This window comes from Mustela lutreola, chromosome 12 (genome assembly GCF_030435805.1).
Source record: "Mustela lutreola isolate mMusLut2 chromosome 12, mMusLut2.pri, whole genome shotgun sequence".
Classification (NCBI taxonomy): domain Eukaryota; kingdom Metazoa; phylum Chordata; class Mammalia; order Carnivora; family Mustelidae; genus Mustela; species Mustela lutreola.
Window position 1 is genome coordinate 24585657 of NC_081301.1, and position 17315 is coordinate 24602971.

General features: G+C 43.3%; 1 long non-coding RNA gene across 1 annotated transcript in view; it reads right to left on the reverse strand.

The window, feature by feature from the left end:
• LOC131812903 (uncharacterized) overlaps window positions 1-17315 on the reverse strand; it is a 172211-nt gene that overhangs the window by 49861 nt on the left and 105035 nt on the right. The window contains exon 2 of the long non-coding RNA XR_009346542.1: window positions 2607-2796. This is a non-coding gene — a long non-coding RNA (uncharacterized LOC131812903). The remainder of the gene's footprint in view (window positions 1-2606; window positions 2797-17315) is intronic.

Sequence of the window (17315 nt, forward strand, 5' to 3'; positions counted from 1 at the left end):
TGTCTCCCTCCTGGGCCAAGGCATGCCTCCCCCGCCCTCCCTTTTTTCATCCCAGAGAGAAAGAAGTCACAGGTGGAAGGAGCTTATGTCGCTGACTCACCACGTGGAAGGCTTCCTGCCAACCAGGAACACCCACATAGACAGTTTGGTGAGTGAGGAATAAAGCTTTATTATTTTGAAGCCACTGAAACTTTCAGATTTGTTTACTAGAGCAAGTAACATGAACTGTGAGTACACCCCAGGGCTGGGATAGCCACCGAGACTCTGATTGGATCCTTGGTATGGTGTGCAGCATAGGGCGCTCAGAACTTCATCCCTGGGATCTCACAGAACCCTCATACAACTCTGTCAGCTAATTGCCAGCCCCATCTGCCACCACAGAAACCTCAGCTCTGGGATAGTAAATCATTTGTTCCAGACCATAGGGCAAGAAGCGGCAGCTAGGGTTCAAACAAATTTCTGTCTGACCACACATGCAAGAAGCCTTCTCTTTAGCCACTTCTGGACAGTGCAATCCCGAGGTCCTGAAGAAAGCGCATCTTTCTACAGTCAGCCCTGGGCAAGAGTGCATGATCTGAGCTCCTTTATTGGTTTATAGGGCTCCTCCCATACAGGTCCCTGCCTGGAATCTGGGGAAGATGAGGACCTGGGGAAGATGCGGGCGGGAAAGAAGAGTGGAAGCTGGTTCCTCATTGCTCTAATCTGGCCAGCCAAGGGACAAAGACAGCCCTTGAGGGACCGATAAACCTTTCCTAAACCCTCTCCTAGGTCTGGCACAGACCCCAAAAGAGGAACAGCAAGTCTGGATGAAGTCCCTTTGGAGTGAAATGTAGTTGTTTAAACTGAGTCTAAAACTTGCTGTTGAGGGGTGCTCAGTTGTGGCTCAGTGGGTTAAGGGTCTGCCTTCAGCTCAGGTCATGATCAAGGGTCCTGGGACTGAGCCCTGCTCAGTGAGGAGCCTGCTTCTTCCTCTCCCTCTGTTGCTCTCCCTGTTTGTGCTCTCTGTCAAATAAATAAATAAAATCTTTCAAAAAATTAAACTTGCTGTTGGCGTATCATGGTGAAATAGAATTTCGGTAAATTTCCCAATTGAAGTGACTCAAAACTATTTAAATTAAAATGTGCAAAGGCGGCCAAACTGTAAGGTATGAACTATGCTGTACTGAGTTTGATGCAGGCTCACCAAGGACAACGCCGGGGGTGCTCATGACACCGCAGTAACATGGTACTCAAATGCAGAAAATATGGACATTGGAGTAAGAAGCCGGAGGTCCTAGCTTCCTCATTTCTGAAGACGGGATGAGGGCGGGGAAGCTGCAATCCTCTCTTCCTTCTCATGTTGGCATATTTCCCTGTCTTTTTCATCTTCGTGCTCAGCATCAGTACACTAGTTCAAGTGTAGCAGGAGAGGGAAGAGGGTGGTTTCAGGACCTTCTGCTCCTGCTCCCCTCTCACTGTGCCCAGGGAGAGAGCTCTCCAACTTAACCCTCCTAGAGCTCTCCAGCCTCCTCAGGATAAAATCCAAGCTCTTCAGACTGCCATTCCAAGTGCTGCATGATCTAACTCTGACCTTCATTCCCACCGTACATACCTTCATCCACTCCTTCATCCTACACTTGGTCCCCATGGCAGGTTTCACATTTCCCTGTGCACCTTTCTGCTACTCTATCCTTTCAACGTCCCTGAAATGCTCTTCCCTATCTTAATTGTTAGAAGTTCAAACCTTACCCATCTTTCAAGGCTGATGTCAATATAATCACTTGTAGAAATCCTGTCCTGACGCCCACAACTAGGACCTCCACTCCTGCCTTCTAAGCTCAGGCAGCACACTTTTTAGGGACTGACACCTTTGGTATTTATCGACTCATTATTTGACCCCATTTTTTAATCTCCCCTCCTAGCTCCGTGGAGAAAGAACTCCACCTGCTTCATCAACGTATTTTCCAGCACTTAGAGGTATAACTAATACAAAGTTGGTATTTGGCAAGTTTACTAAGTTAATCCAAAATTTTAAGTCAAGGAAAGACTCAGGGAAGACAGTTGATAGAGAGAATGCAACTAAGCCCTGCTGCAGTAACAAGTGAACCCTGACACTCATGACTTAATACGGCTTCTCACTCTACCCCCAGTCCCTCTGAGGTCAGGCAGCTCCCCAGGGCAGAACTCCACCAGCTACTGAGGCAAGAATCTAATCTCCTTCCCTTATAATTTCTAATCCCTTATAATCTCTGCATCCCAAGTGTTTTGCTTCCAGCTGTGCAGACAGGGCTCTAAGATCGTGGAAGTCATTGTAGGACACTTTATGGCCAGGCTGGAATTAGTGTCCATTTCTAATACTTGAAGGATTGTCTATGAAGCCTATAGCACTGGCATCACCTGAGGGTTTACTGAAATGCAGAATCACAGCCCTGACTCCAAACCTACTGAACCTGCACATTAACAAGATTTGCCAGGTGATGGGTGTGCACATGACATGAAAACACTCACGGACATCATTTGTGCTCAAGTTCCTTCATCAGGAACTCATTCCCGGGCCCAAACTAACTGAGGAAGCTTGGAAAATGTTTCTATCCTGATGCCTAGATGGGGAAGTGGGTTTTACTCACCACAGACACAGCCCCAAGCAGCATGTAAGATGAAATGGATCCACTCCTACTTCCAGATGAACCATGTCATGTAGAAACTCTGTACCTCAGTTACATGCTCTGCCACAGCAGTTGGCAGGTGGAGTATCTATACCTGACTCAAGTTTCAAGATGATGGAGTCCAGCAGAAGGGCCCGGAATTCCAATATATCTGCAGAGAGACAGAAGCCAGATGAGAAAGCACATTAAAAAGCCTGAAATTTAAAGAACATTTAAATAGCATACTCTAAAAAAAAGTTGGTGTTGAAGTTGAAAAAACATTTAAATAGTATACTCTTAAAAAAAAAAATAGAGAGAGCTCCTCATTGCTCTCACCAATGGTCATTCAACCAGTGCAAAGGCCCTAAGCAGCCACAGTAGCAAGCTGGAATAATCCACTGTTCATTCTCTGTGAAGTTCTGACCTGTTAGACCCAGCTGTTTTCACTATTTCCATTGGTCATTGTTTCTGGTTCTCATTAGTTGAAATTTATTTTAATTATTCTGTGACTCTATTTTTTCCAGAACACAAGGATTTGAGGTTCACATACTTTCATCTTTTATTTATGATTGATTAATTAACCAGCACTGCATAGAGGGATGAGGAGAGCAGGAACTTTTCAAAAATTCTTTTCTCGGGACGCCTGGGTGGCTCAGTTGGTTAAGCAGCTGCCTTTGGCTCAGGTCATGATCCCAGCGTCCTGGGATCGAGTCCCACATCGGGCTCCTTGCTCCGCAGGGAGCCTGCTTCTCCCTCTGACTCTGCCTTCCACTCTGTCTGCATGTGGTCGCTCTCGCTCACTCTCTCTCTGACAAATAAATAAATAAAAATCTTAAAAAAAAAAAAAAGAATACTTTCTACTGAGGCACCTGGGTGGCTCTGTGGCTTAGGCCTCTGCCTTTGGCTCAGGTCACGATCTCAGGGTCCTGGGATGGAGCCCTGCACTGGGCTCTCTGCTCAGCAGGAAGCCTGCTTGCCCCTCTCTCTGCCTACCTCTCTGCCTACTTGTGATCTCAGTCTTATAAATAAATAAAATCTTTAAAAAAAAAAAAATTCTTTTCTCATGTAAATGTGTAGACTACTTCACAAGAAAACTCAGGTCCTTTGTAATATTTGTACTTGATGGCGTTTTACTTGGGAAATACTGGTAAGCCAGCTCTGATCTTAAATTTGAAAGCATTTCATTCAAATAAAAAAAGAAAACTTAGTATTTCATAATATGAATTTGCTTCATTTCGCATGTGCCAAACACAGAAAAAAATCAACCTCAAAGCAATCAAAATTTCCCCATCAACATCGAGCATGTAATTTTTATAGCACAATATCCCTTGACCAACTACATTATACTTTTATTTTCAAACCATGGGGAAATAAATAATTTAGAAACTGAATAGGAAAAGAAAATAAATCCTTAAAAAGTATGTATCATGGAAATATTTTCTAGTGCTAAGTATGAACTGACATTCCACATCCACGAGTATGATTCCATATTAGGAGTCAATATCGTGTTACATAATTCACTCATGGGCTGCAAGGGTGAATGGGTAACATGCATATGTATGCCATCAACCATGGGATAATTTCTGCATTGTCCCAGGGCCACATATCTTTTCCTTTTACTTTTATTTGAGGCTCAACCGCCACTCTTGATGAACCATCCCTCTCAAGGCTTCAACAAATTGAGGACTTCCAAGTCTCTCTCTCCAGAATCCACCTGGCTCTTCAGCTTCACACTTACATAACCAATTTAGTGTAGGACACCTTTATTTCCAGAAGGACCCCGAATTCGCCTGTCCCAAAAGTAGTCCGCCATCTTCTCCTAAAATTTCTTATTCCTTCTTGTATTTTCTAAGCAAGTACTAAATATTTGCTGAATTAAGGGGGGACGTAGAGATTCATTCTTCATTTTCCTCGTTTTTATTTCCTGGAAATTAATATGATCCTTTATATACATTTACATTAGCTCCACCCACTCCTCTTCCCCTCAAATAACCTGAAGTGCCTTAAAAACATCTGCATGATAATACAAAGGAAACAGTTAAAGAAATGAGGGGAATGGCAGACTAGCTGGCAACATTGAAAGAAACCAGGGGAAGACTGATTCCCAGCACTGCATAGCAGGGATACAAACCAGGTTCTGAGCTTTCCAAAGGCTAAAAGCAAAGTGGGAAACACTTATCAAGGATGTATGATTCATAGTGTCTGTCAGATTAAAGGAAATGCCAGCTGTTCAAGAAGCATGATTTTATTATATAACAAAAGCAATGCTAGCAAATGTGGTAGGTATATGCTTCCATGCTGTTTGACTTGGGCCTGAGGATACCTCTTCAGTTGCCTGCCTTGTCTATTTAACCATTAGGTAAGTGAAAATGGACTTACGTAATACCTAAATTAACCTTTCCTTGAAGACTGAAAAAGAGTGGAAGTGGGCAAAGAATGACCTAATCTCCGTAGTCTTTTCTACTGCTCCGAGTACTTGATTCCAGTGTCCTCTAGCATCCTTAAGATGAAAGGAGAGTCCAATATAGATTTCCCCGCACTCCAGAAGGAGATTCCTCTGAAACCTTTCCTAAGCCAAAATGAAGTAATAAAGCAAAGAAGCAACTGCCATCAATTTATACGGAAATTTTTTTAGCAGTCCCAGACCCCCACAATAACCCCTCTTCAGCTTTTCTGATACCTTAGGACACATCTTGCTCCCAGCACACAGAATAATTGGAGATAAAGCACAGACCCTCACAGATGCAGCTCAGAGCTCCAGTGGCTTAATGCTGAGGTGCGTAGTGTACTGAGTGCCCTTCCTGGGGAGGGGAGCGTGGCCCAGGGGCGGGAGCAGTCCTGCTGCTGGGGGTGTGCACTATATAAGGCCCACTGCAATATAAATGCTGAACACTATTTTGGCTTTTCACCTTTTTTTTTTTTTTGCAAAAGCAAAAATCCTCTTCACATGTATTTCGGTTCATGAAAATGGGTCCTAATATGGACAGATCTTGCAGAAAAGCAAATAACGTTTACTTTTGAAAAATGAGGGATACTTATATAAGGTCTACTTTAGTGAATCAAGGTCCTTTGTGATCTGGCTTCAATTTCCTCTTTTGCCAGTAAACTTCATCAAGATTGCCAATACTTACTATTCCTTAGACAGCATGCTCACCCCGCTGATCCTTGCTGGTGCCGTGTCCCCTACAAGGAACACTCGCACCCCAAATCTCTGTCTCACATTCTTATTTCATAAAACCCAATTTCTTCTGAAAACTCTTCCCTGGGTTCAGAATCAGGAGCTCCCTCCTTTAGACTTCTACACCGGTCGGGAATGTGGACGTGGCTTAGCGGACTGACACCCACCCAAGGCCTTGGAAGGTGCCACTGCGAAGCAGGCTGGGGCTGTGTGATATCCTCTGAAAGCTGGGAATTTGGTGGTGGACACATGAGGATTCATTTTACTAAGCTTTTTACTTTTATATGTGTTTGAATTTTTTTGTCATAAGAAGGTAAAATAAAATCTGAAGATACATAACATTTCTAAGGTCAGGGAGGAAGAAGAAACTATGGGGAAATTCCTCACTGAATCCCCATAATATGTCTCTGAATGAGCCTCTAATATCCCAGGAAATTGAGGCTCATTGAGATGAGAAGGCCCTACAGTTGGGGTTTGTAGCCATGTCTGCTTGGCTCCAAGGCCAACATGTTCTCCACTAACACTATGTCTGCATCTAAGATCCTCAGGTTGGTCTGGATACTGGGGACGCATGAAGTTACATTAATGCCCACCCTCTCAGCCTTCACTGCCCCCAGCTGAGGTCTCCCCCAGTTACCTGGGTGTCTCACCTGAATTAAGTACATAATGTATGCCCAGTACTAGCCCTTAGTATCAAGTCATCTTCTCAATCCCTCTGAAAGGTAGGTATTGTTACTCTCCTTTCCGAGAGAGGGGGCTGCCCCTTAGAGAGATGAAGTCATATCTCAAGTCACATAGCTAGACCAGGTGGAGTTCAGATTTGAATCTAGGGATGTCGGATTCCAAAATGATTGCTGTGTTTATAAAGCATTTAGAACAGTGACCTAATAACAGAAGGGAAAAAAAAAAAATCCACACTAGCAGTTGGATGGCCTGAGTGTCAGCCACTTTTCTTGTTGCTTACCAATGAGATCTTTCTCAGATTGCTTTCTCTCTCCCACCGAGTCTTCCCATTATAGAAGAGAAGCTGTTCTCCATGTCCCTTAAGATGCGGTTTTCAAACCATAGCTCAGACCCATGAGCAAGTAATCAAATCAAAAGGTCACCACAAACATTTACAAGGAGAGGAGAAGAAAGAAAAAGAAAGAAAAAAAAACACATCAGAGTAAAGATGAATTGTTTCAATAAAGAGGCATAGGCATACACAGGCGCACACACAAACATATATGGATATGGTGTGGGGGGGGTGAATGCACTGGGTCATGGTGTGATATCAATTCGCCCTTGTGGGTTGTTATCAACAGTCTGCAAGTTAGTGCTTTAATGCATCTCTCAGATGAGGGACTTCAGGCTGAGTGAAGTCTGACAATTTGTGAATGCAAACCACTAGTTTCGTGGAGAGTCTGTAGACCAACAGAAAAGAAGAACTTTAGAATCAGACAGCTTTGGATTTGAAAGTTTGGATGTATGAACCTTAAAGAACTGAATCTTTGGATTTGAATCTCTCCCACTTGACCGTATGGCCTTGGACAAGTCATTTCATCTTTTTGGGCTATGGTTTCATCATCTGTAAAATGCAATTAATAATGCCCATCTTATGGGAAAATAATGAGGCATAAGTGAGAAAATAAACACTTAGCAAAGTTCACAGTGCACTGTCATGCCCCAAAAATGTTAATTATAATAATTATTATTAATTTTAATACTTTTATTATGACCAGCAACATTATTTTCAAATTGCATTGAAATTATTTGTTTACCTGTCTCTTCTGAGACTGGACTCACAAAGAAATCTAAGCTACCCTTTGTCATTGTTTCCAAAACATATTTTATTCAATGCAAACTGATTACATGGTCAGCACCTCCAAAGTTAGAACTTGGACTAGAAGGTATAAAGACTACTCCATACATCCCCAACAAATTTATGGAAGGCTTTCATTCAGTTAAGAACTCTTTGAAAAGAGAATTCACTAACTTGAAAAGGAATGATGAAGACTAAGCACCATAAGGCATTTCATCATTACAAGGTGAGGCCGTGCATATTACTCTATTCAATCTCACTACCACAGAGCAAGGGAAGTGTTTATTCTCACGCTCCATGCTACAGGTGTGGAAACTAGAGCTGAAAGAGGTGAAATGACTTGTCTGTGCCATAGAACCACGACTTGATTTCAAGTTCTATGTTCTTGCTCTGGCATCAGTGATTCTGAATAATAGTAGGCTGTGTGGAAGAATAACCAGAGATCCATTGTGCAGGAGATTCTGAATCTGGGGGTCCAAAAAAGGCTACTCCTCTCACCCACTGGGTCTCTTAGAGATACCCACTTACAAGCAAGGCCTGATTTTACAGCCTGGCAAACCCATGAACACATTTGCACAGGCTATTCTCAGTTACAGTGGGCAGGTACAGAGTTGGAATCTGGAAGACTCAATTTCATTTTGCCTCTTGACCAAGCCTGAAGCCCCAGTGCTGGCTGACAGTGGTAGGAGGATCATCTTTGGATGGCCTGTCCTCTCTGGCCAACCGCATGCAGCCAGGGGTAGGGCCAGCCTAGATCTATACCACATCATGGATGTTCCAGAGCTCTGAAGGGCTCTGACAGAATGAAGTTCTGTCCTCAGGGAAGCCACCCTCAACTCCTTCAGCCAGAGTTTGTGGCCTCAACCACAGCTCCCACAGTCTTTGTATACAGAGTGGTATAACCGTTAGTTTATAAGCCTCCCTCCCAGAAAATAAAGGTGCAGGAGATGGCGAACAGAGGACCCAAGTACCCAGTCCCAGGCACTCAGCAGATACTCACTGAGCATGTGAATGAATGAATGGATGAATGAATGAATGAATACAGAGAAAACAGAATCATGACTTAACTCTGACTACAATATGTAATAAAGGTTTCCTATATGCTTTTGTCCTTTTCTGGTCATCAGATTTGACCACCTCTTGAATTCAAAGGCAAAGATCTTTTTCATTTCTTTTCTTTTCTTCTTTCTTTCTTTCTTTTTTTTTTTTTTTTTTTTTTTTTTTTTTTTGGACCATGATAGAAACTTATTTTTCTTGGAATACTTTACAAACATAAAAAAGAACACTTCTCAGGAAGCTATGAGCTCTGCAGTTTATAAGACATGAAACACCATAAACTACTTTGGAAAAGATCATTTTCCTGGAAACAATGTATTTGGAAATGAATTAGCCATCCCAATAGTCAAATCTTGGCCTTCTAATTCCATAGAGGAATATGGGAGAGGACGCTTTGTGGTACAATCAACAACCAATGCTTCACAGAGCAATTGCCCGAGGACAGGTCCTATGCACACAGCCTCTAGTTCAATGTCCTAATGGCATCAGATATGCCTCTGAAGGAGGGGGCACATCCCCACCCTGCAGCTGCAGTAACAGAGGATCAGGAGTCACAGAGCTCATAAGAAGTAGAGCTGGACTCAGACCTAGGTCTTTCTGAGTCTCCATCCCAGGGATTTCAGGTAAAACTCAGAGTTCTCTCACTTCAGAGGCGTCATCATTAATCACTTTCAATTAACTCTACTCTAACACAGACCAATGAAAATCCAGACCAAGACGCAACAACAACAACCACCTTCCCTTCTCAAAGAACTCTGTTAAGCTCTTTTGCAGTCTCTCTTGCCAAGTTATTTAACAGAAACCATGCTCTTTTGAGGAAAAGGCAGAGAATGCCATCCACTATGAGCCATATAAAACATGCAAAATTCCCCAGTAATTGTCACATCATTACTAGAGGTCTTGAAGTCACGTGGGCTTCTAGAAAAATCAGGCTGTTACAAAACATAAGGAATGAATGTTCATCAAATAAAGTTTGGAATACATGGAAAGTGGAATAAAGTGCCCGTAATTTACCAACCCAAAGGCCAAAGCACTTGGGTAACATTTACTTGGAGATGCATATGGAATCCCAGCAGGTACCATGTAATATGATATCATTTTGCTTTCCCACTTAACATTGAAGCAGACACATTTTTCACATGCACTGAAGTAGTCTCTGTGGATTTTACTGGGTTCATAATACTCCATCAAGGAACTATCCATTAATTAATCATTCTTTTTTGTTGTTGCTACAGATTTAGGTTGTATCTAGGTGTGAACAGCACATCAGCGGCCAAACACAGTCTCTGAGAGGCGGTGCCACACTTGCTTCATCACAGTGCATTTCCCTCCACTGGGCCCAGAACCACCTTCCCTGGGAGCGACCTGAGCAGATGCCTGGAACCCCACACTCAGAAGGGCTCCCTGTTTGGTTGAATGTTCTGTCGGCATCATCTTGAAGTTATTAACATATATTTGTAGGTATGTGTGATGGAACACAGGAACAGGCAGGTGAGCAGAGAGAACTGGATAATGTGTGTGTCCACCATTCCTTGTCTCCTGTTCACATAGAATGTTGGCCATGCCTCACAAGGATAGCATTCTCGTGGATCCCCACTGTCTGGAGTTCAGTGATGCTCAAAGCAAATGTAAGGTAAATGTGTTCCTTCTGGGGCACCTGGGTGGCTCAGGGGGTTAAAGCCTCTGCCTTCAGCTCAGGTCATGATCCCAGTGTCCTGTGATCGAGCCCCACATTGGGCTCTCCGCTCAGCAGGGAGCCTGCTTCCCCCACCCCACTGCCTGCCTCTCTGCCTACTCGTGATCTCTCTCTGTCAAATAAATAAATAAAATCTTTTTTTTTTTTTTAATGTATTCCTTCTACTAAGTGAGCTGGGAGGACCAGTGCACTGACTGTACTAAGGTGCTTATTAGAACCTCAGCTTGCTTCCTGCAACCAACCAGCTGCTACCATGTATTTTAGTCAACTACTCAGTTCCTGTTCCCTTTGTCCACCTTACCCAACAGTAAGCCAAGGGTAGCGAATGTTGGTAGAATGTACACAGATCAGGAAGTGAATTTTTAAAAAGTTGAGTTTGTTTTGTGCAGCATTTACAACCAGGAAAATGAAAAGTATATGCATGCACAAAGTACAGAATACAAATTTCCAGTGTGACACAAATACAGAATATAATTCTTGTGTTTCCACCTGGGAGTTTGCCTCCTTCTTCTAAATGAATCCAGTCACTTCAAGAGAGTCAGAGAAGGATTTTACTAGGTGTTCCTCCTCCCCTCCTTTCTCCAACTACCTTCTGGCTCAACAGCCGGCTGATGGCGTTTTCACCAATCTAATCAGGAGGCCAACTTCTCCAAATAGTGCGGGATTAATAGCAGTGTTGGCGTGGGGGCTAGTGGTTGGGAAAAGGCAACAAGGCTAATATTTATTTATTGCCATGTGCTTCATAGTGTGCTTAGGTTCTTTATTTACATGCTTGCTGGTAAATTTTTACAGCCTCATTCTGCCAAATATTGCTCTCCTTTAGGTTAGGCCCTCATTTCCGAGATACTTTAGAACTTTGACCTGCAGTAAAGTTACTCTTGCTCTTATGAGCTGATCCTTCTTTGTAAAATTGCCAAGTTTTTCTTTTAAAGACGTTATTATAGCAAAGTCATTTTATATATATTATAGCCAGTGTGCAAAAATCCCCTCAGGCTGATAACCCACAGTTTGGAGAAGAATAAACGTAACCTGGATGGCAGTAGCTTTCAAATCTGGTAGCATGTTAAAAGGGACTGAGACACTTTGCAAAAGAGGGGTGCCCAGGTCTCACTCCCCATCATTCTGACTCAGTTGGCCTGGGGTATGTGCTGGGCATTGAAAGACTCATAAGCTTCCCTGAGGTGAGTCTGTGTGCAGCTCTGCAGATAGGATCTTAGAGCTACTGCTCTAAGATCCTATCTGTTTAAATTCAGAGGAAGAAAACCACACAGCCAATCAATGAGACCATCAGCCTCCCTATTAGTAGGATTCGGCAAATCATCACAGAGCCCTGACTGACAGGCCTGATACTGGGCCCTTTAGGAATGGCCAAGTTGAATAAGATAACCTCCTAGTCCTGGAGGAAATTTCAGGATAGAGGACAAGTGAGAAAGTCAGCAAGCTAGCATCAAGAGAGTGTCAAGAGTATCTAGAACTGAGACAGAACCCGGAGCTGATAGGATGTTATACATGTATGCTGTGTCTCTGAAAGGGACTTTCCACTGTGCCAATGGTGCATCAACAGGAAAAGCCCAAAGGGTCGCAATGCAGTCCATGACAGGAACAGGGACGTTTTGTTTGACTTTGTATCCCAAGTGACCAACACAATGTTAGCACCTCATTGGTGGTCATCAACAAATGGTAGAAAGAATAGATGAATGGATTAATTTGTAGCATAAACTGCTTTAAGGACCAAAATTTTAAAGTTTGGAAAGCTATGTCTGAGCCAGATCATGGAGGCCTGGAAAGTTCTTGAGCTGTCAGTTTCATCATCTGAGCTGTTCAAGGGAAAATAAATCCCGTAGTAGTTACACGTGATACTTTGGTTGAAGCATAAAGCTGGAGATGGTTTAGGAGGCAAGGGCCCAAGAGGGGGCTCATGAGGACCTGAACTAGGCCAAGGGAAGAGAGGATACAGTGGTAAGTCATGTGGAAGGATTGTTCCTTATTTTTCTGCACCTCACCTCGATCCTCTCCTACCCTGACACCCAGAGAACCTCAAATGCTACCCCTGTCACCCAACTGGATTGTTTCAGCAGGACAGACACAAAGATAAGCATCAGCTCCCTGGTCCTTCCCCATCAGCCCCCACTGCGTTCCCAGAGCCCTCCTCTGCCTGGAATAGTAAGGGCCATTCTTTCTACTACAACGACCCTTTTTATGTTAGCTGTTCTGATATACAGCGAGAATCTCATCTTTAAACTTAGCCAGTAAATATATGGAAAGTCACTCCACCTTCCTAGTTATCTAGGAGTACTAATTAAAATGACAGCAAGATTTCATTTTTCACTCAACAGACTGGCAAAAATTAAAAGATGAATAATACCTAGTGTCAGTGAAGGAGACGGAAAAGTGTACTCTTAAATTCTGCTTGCGGGAATGTACACCCGTGGACTTTTTGAAGGCAATTTGGCAGTATCTATAAAAATGTTAAATGTGTATTCTCTTTGATCAAGTGGTTTTCGTTTTTGATTGTGACCCCAGGGAAATACTTTCACAGGAGTACAAAGAGGTGAACACTGCATTTACTGGTTGCAATGAAATATTGGTTGCACCGTATCCCCCATCACTAGGGAATGGTTGAAAAGACCATGGTGCACCCAAGCTACGGAATCTCTGGAAGCATCCAAAAGAACGTGGCTGGTTCAGCAAAACAAGCAAACTGTTTATGACCCCCACCCCCAAAAAGCACCAGAATGACTACATTCTTTGTCCACATACATATATAACTTCACTAATAAAATCAAGGCCACATACACGAGGGAAAGGGAAGCAAGCTAGCACTTTTGCTCTGATAAATTATTGATTGAGATTTCACAGTTAGAATGCATTCACGTTATTGTGCAATTATAATAAATAAATATTCAAATATTCAAATATTCACCCTATTTCCTTTTTGCTTCCTCTAAGAATAACCTCATGGAGTACAGAGAGTAGGATTACTCCTCCAACATTCTAAATGAGAAATCAGACAGTGTGAGAGCAGAAGAAAATTGTCTGAGGTAGCAGGATGGGCTAGGGACAAAGCCAGGATGAGAATCTAGGTCTTTAAACTCTGTCCCAGTGCTCAGTGGATTACACGCCCTGTGACATTCAGCTTCCACATCTTCATGCCATCTTGCCCAGGATCAAAGGGAGCTCTTGACCCACTCTTTCAAGAGAACCTCTGACCCTTACAAACTAACAAGTTTTCAAAATTTTTCTCTCCCTTTTCTGTTTTTATGGGGGCCAGATTCCTCTAAATTTCTACGTGAAACCTGCAGGTTCAGTGTTACGAAGGGCTTGTCTGATGTTCCGTCCGATTTCCATCCAAATAAATCTCATTTTGCTGATGTCTGTAAAGTCTGACTTTATAGCAGAGAGCTCTCCTAGGACTCTGTCTTTAATAAAAGGGGAAAGAAGTGGAACTACTAATTTAGTTTCTTTAAAAGGCATGTATTTTCATGCACATTAAGTCCATCTGTTGGTGAAATGGATGCCTTTGCACAGTGTATAATTTGATAAAACCCAAAAGAACTCTGAGCTCCCAGCTTGAAGCAGAAATAGAGAAAGTGGCTGGGAACCTGACTTAAGTGGATAAATCCACCAACCACTATTTTTAGAACTAAAAACTGATTTAAAAAAAAAAAAAAAAAAACACAACAACCATCATGGAGAAAGATTAGTGTTCTTAGTCTAAGAGACTCTCAGTACATTTTCACTGCTGTAGGGACCAAGACCAAAGGGCCCACTATCTCTGCAGCTCACTGATGGGAGATACCATTTTCACAGTGCTGTGCAGTTTCTGCGCACCTCGCTTCCTGCCCTCACACTGTCCAATGGTTCCCCTCTGCTTACAGAGAACTTACAAGCTAGCAGCTATGTCTTAGTTGTTAGTGCGAAGTGCTTTTCAAATTTTAAATGTTGACACCTTGTCATTTCACATTAAAACATCAGACATTTCACAGAAAAAAAAAAAATCAGAAATCAGGATTCTGGTCTCTCTTGAAAAATCTAAAGATCTGGCCATGTTGGGTCCAAATTCCTTCAGAGCATTAACGGGCTGATGATGAACAGTAGAGGCATCCTGTAGACAGCATTCACCTCTGGCTTTGCACAGACCCACCCAAGCCTGACTGGCCCCTCTAGACACTTGAATTTGCAACACTTGGCCTTGAGGATGAAAGTCTAAACTTCTGAAAAGGACATTCAAGGTCCTGTGGTATTGGCTTCTGGCCAATACCTCCATCTTCATTCTTTCCCTGCTTTTCATCTATTTATATAGTCCACAGACCTTCACTGATTTGCTAGCATAAACCAGTCTGTGTGCTAGATGGTTGAGAAATGAATGAAATGCATGTATCAGACAGGGTCCCAGCAGATGGCATACATAAACCAGGACAAACCAGGATTGCTTGAATATTAGGAGAACCACAAGGATAGTGCATTACCTTGAGACTAGAAGCTTCGGGACGGCTAGTACATTTAGGTTTGAAGTGAGAATGTTGCTCAGCTCAGAGATGCTATGACCTTCTGCTGAGAATGCAGCCAGCCCATGACAACCTGCAGGGCAAGGGGGAAGATCACCTGCCCTCTCTCTCCTCTCTACCGCCAACCTCCAGGGGGACTCCTCCACTGCCCAAAGCCAGAAGCAAAGGGCCAGGAGGCCTCCTGATGCAGTCCACAGAGATCAGCTTCCCCGGACAGAGAACATGCAGAGTAGATCTGAGATACAAATAGAAACACTGAGCCAAACCCAGCTGGCCTTCAAGGAACTGACAGTCTAGTGAGGAGAAAGGCAAAATCAACAGCCAGTGGCAGTGCGTGGGGGCAGTACTGTGTTAATGCACATCCTGGCAGGCTACAGGGGCTCAGAGGAGAGAACTAGTCAGGCAGAGGCAGTCAGAAAGCCTCCCAGGAGAGAGTGATCTCAAAGCTGAGATACAAATGACAAAGAAGTTAGCCAGAGAGGTGAGGAGGGAGAGGTGGGCTGTCCCGGGAGAGGGCGCATCCCACTACTCAGCCTTCATGGGCATCATATGCTCGGTCCCCTGGGTCTCTCAGCACTCCCCCATGTCTCTTGGTCTTTTTGCACATGCTTGCGCACAGAACCTTCCCCTGCTAGAGGAGCTTCCCTCAACCTTTTTGGGGAGTTCTCTCAGCCCCATCATCTCCAAGCAATTCCACTCCTGAATAGACCCAGCAGAAATGTGAACATACATGCGCCAAAAAACACACCCTAGAACACTCCCAACAACACTGTAAGCACACAGTAAGCACATGTGCATCAACAGAGACCGGTCAGTGAATTACAATATATCCACAAAGCAGAATGCTATAGGGCAATGAGAATGTGTGAGCTACAATTATATGTAAAAATATGTAACTATATCACAAATACAATGTTGAATGAAAGAAACTTAATGCAAAAGAGTATGTTCCATGAGATTTTATTGATTAAAAAGTTCAAAAGTAAGCAAAAGCAATCTAGGTGTTAGAATTCAGGATAGTAATTACCACTTAGGGGAGTAGTAGTTACTACAACGAAGCAAAGATATGGGGTCTGTCTGTGTTGGTAGTAACATCCTGTTTCATGGGGCACCTAAGTGGCTCAGTGGGTTAAGCCTCTGCATTCAGCTCAGGTCATGATCCCAGGGTTCTGGGATTGAGCCCCACATTGGGCTCTCTGCTCAGGAGGGGGCCTGCTTCCCCCCTCACCCGACCCTGTCTACTGCTCTGCCTACTTGTGATCTCTCTCTCTGCCAGATGAATAAATAAAATCTTTAAAAAAAAAATCCTGTTTCATGAAGTGGGTGCTGGTTGCATGGGCTCATAAAAATTCATTGACCTGTACACTTTTGATACATACATTTCTCTTTAAGGCATACTTTAAGTCACTTTCACCAGGAAAACTTCCCAGGCTACTGAACGACAAGGGCTTCATGTCCAAAGAGCTCAAAAAACCCTTCTGAAAATCCACCTCAATATCTAAGACCCATTGAGGACAGAGCAACCCAGGACTGAACACTTGCCTGCATTTTCCTAGAGATTCTGGACATATCCTGCTCACTCTCTTGGCCCCATCTACTGCTTTAAAATGAGGCAGTGGAGCAGATGTGCTTCTAGTTCTTTTCCAGTGGTTAAGACAATTATAGGTCAATGGGTCATCCAGCTTTCCAAATTTCCTTGTCAATCCAAACATCTGGTCATTAAACAACTCTGAAACGGCTGCAACTCTCAGAGGAGTGGCACCCAGTCTTCTCATCAAGGAGGGACACTGTCACTCATTTTTTCCCATGAGCCCCACATAATGGAACAAGATGCAATTTTTAGGGGTACCTGGGTGGCTCAGTAGGTTAAGTCTCTGCCTTTGGCTCAGGTCATGATCTCAGGGTCCTGGGATACAGCCCTGCACCGGAGGTCTCTGCTCATCAGGGAGTCTGTTTCCCCCTCTTTCTCTGCCTGCCTCTGTGCCTACTTGTGATCTCTCCCTCTCTCTGTCAAATAAATAAATAAATAATCATTTAAAAAGATGCATTTTAAATAAAAAAAGATTATTTGTCAAGATCCATTTGTTTTAATCAAGAGATTTATATACAGTAGCCAACCTGGCCTTGTGACCAGCATGCAGTAACCAGTTTCCCTCCGGTGGGTTGGAAAACTCCCACTCAAAGCAGAGGAATAGGATCGTGTTGTCCATCCCACCCCCACCCCGCCCAGGAAGATCCACAGCAGGGGCTCAATGTAGGATATCTGCTATTAATTTTATGATCCGGAAATGCATCTGGGAGCCCTTATTTCTTTTTTTTAAACCTCTCAAGATGGCACCCCTAGGTCAAGGCTACTGTATCAGTTCCTTATCCCACATACCAACGAGACTCTGGGTTTTGTCTTCAGATATTTCTTGGTGCTATTTTCCTAACTTCTTTTTAACAATGATAT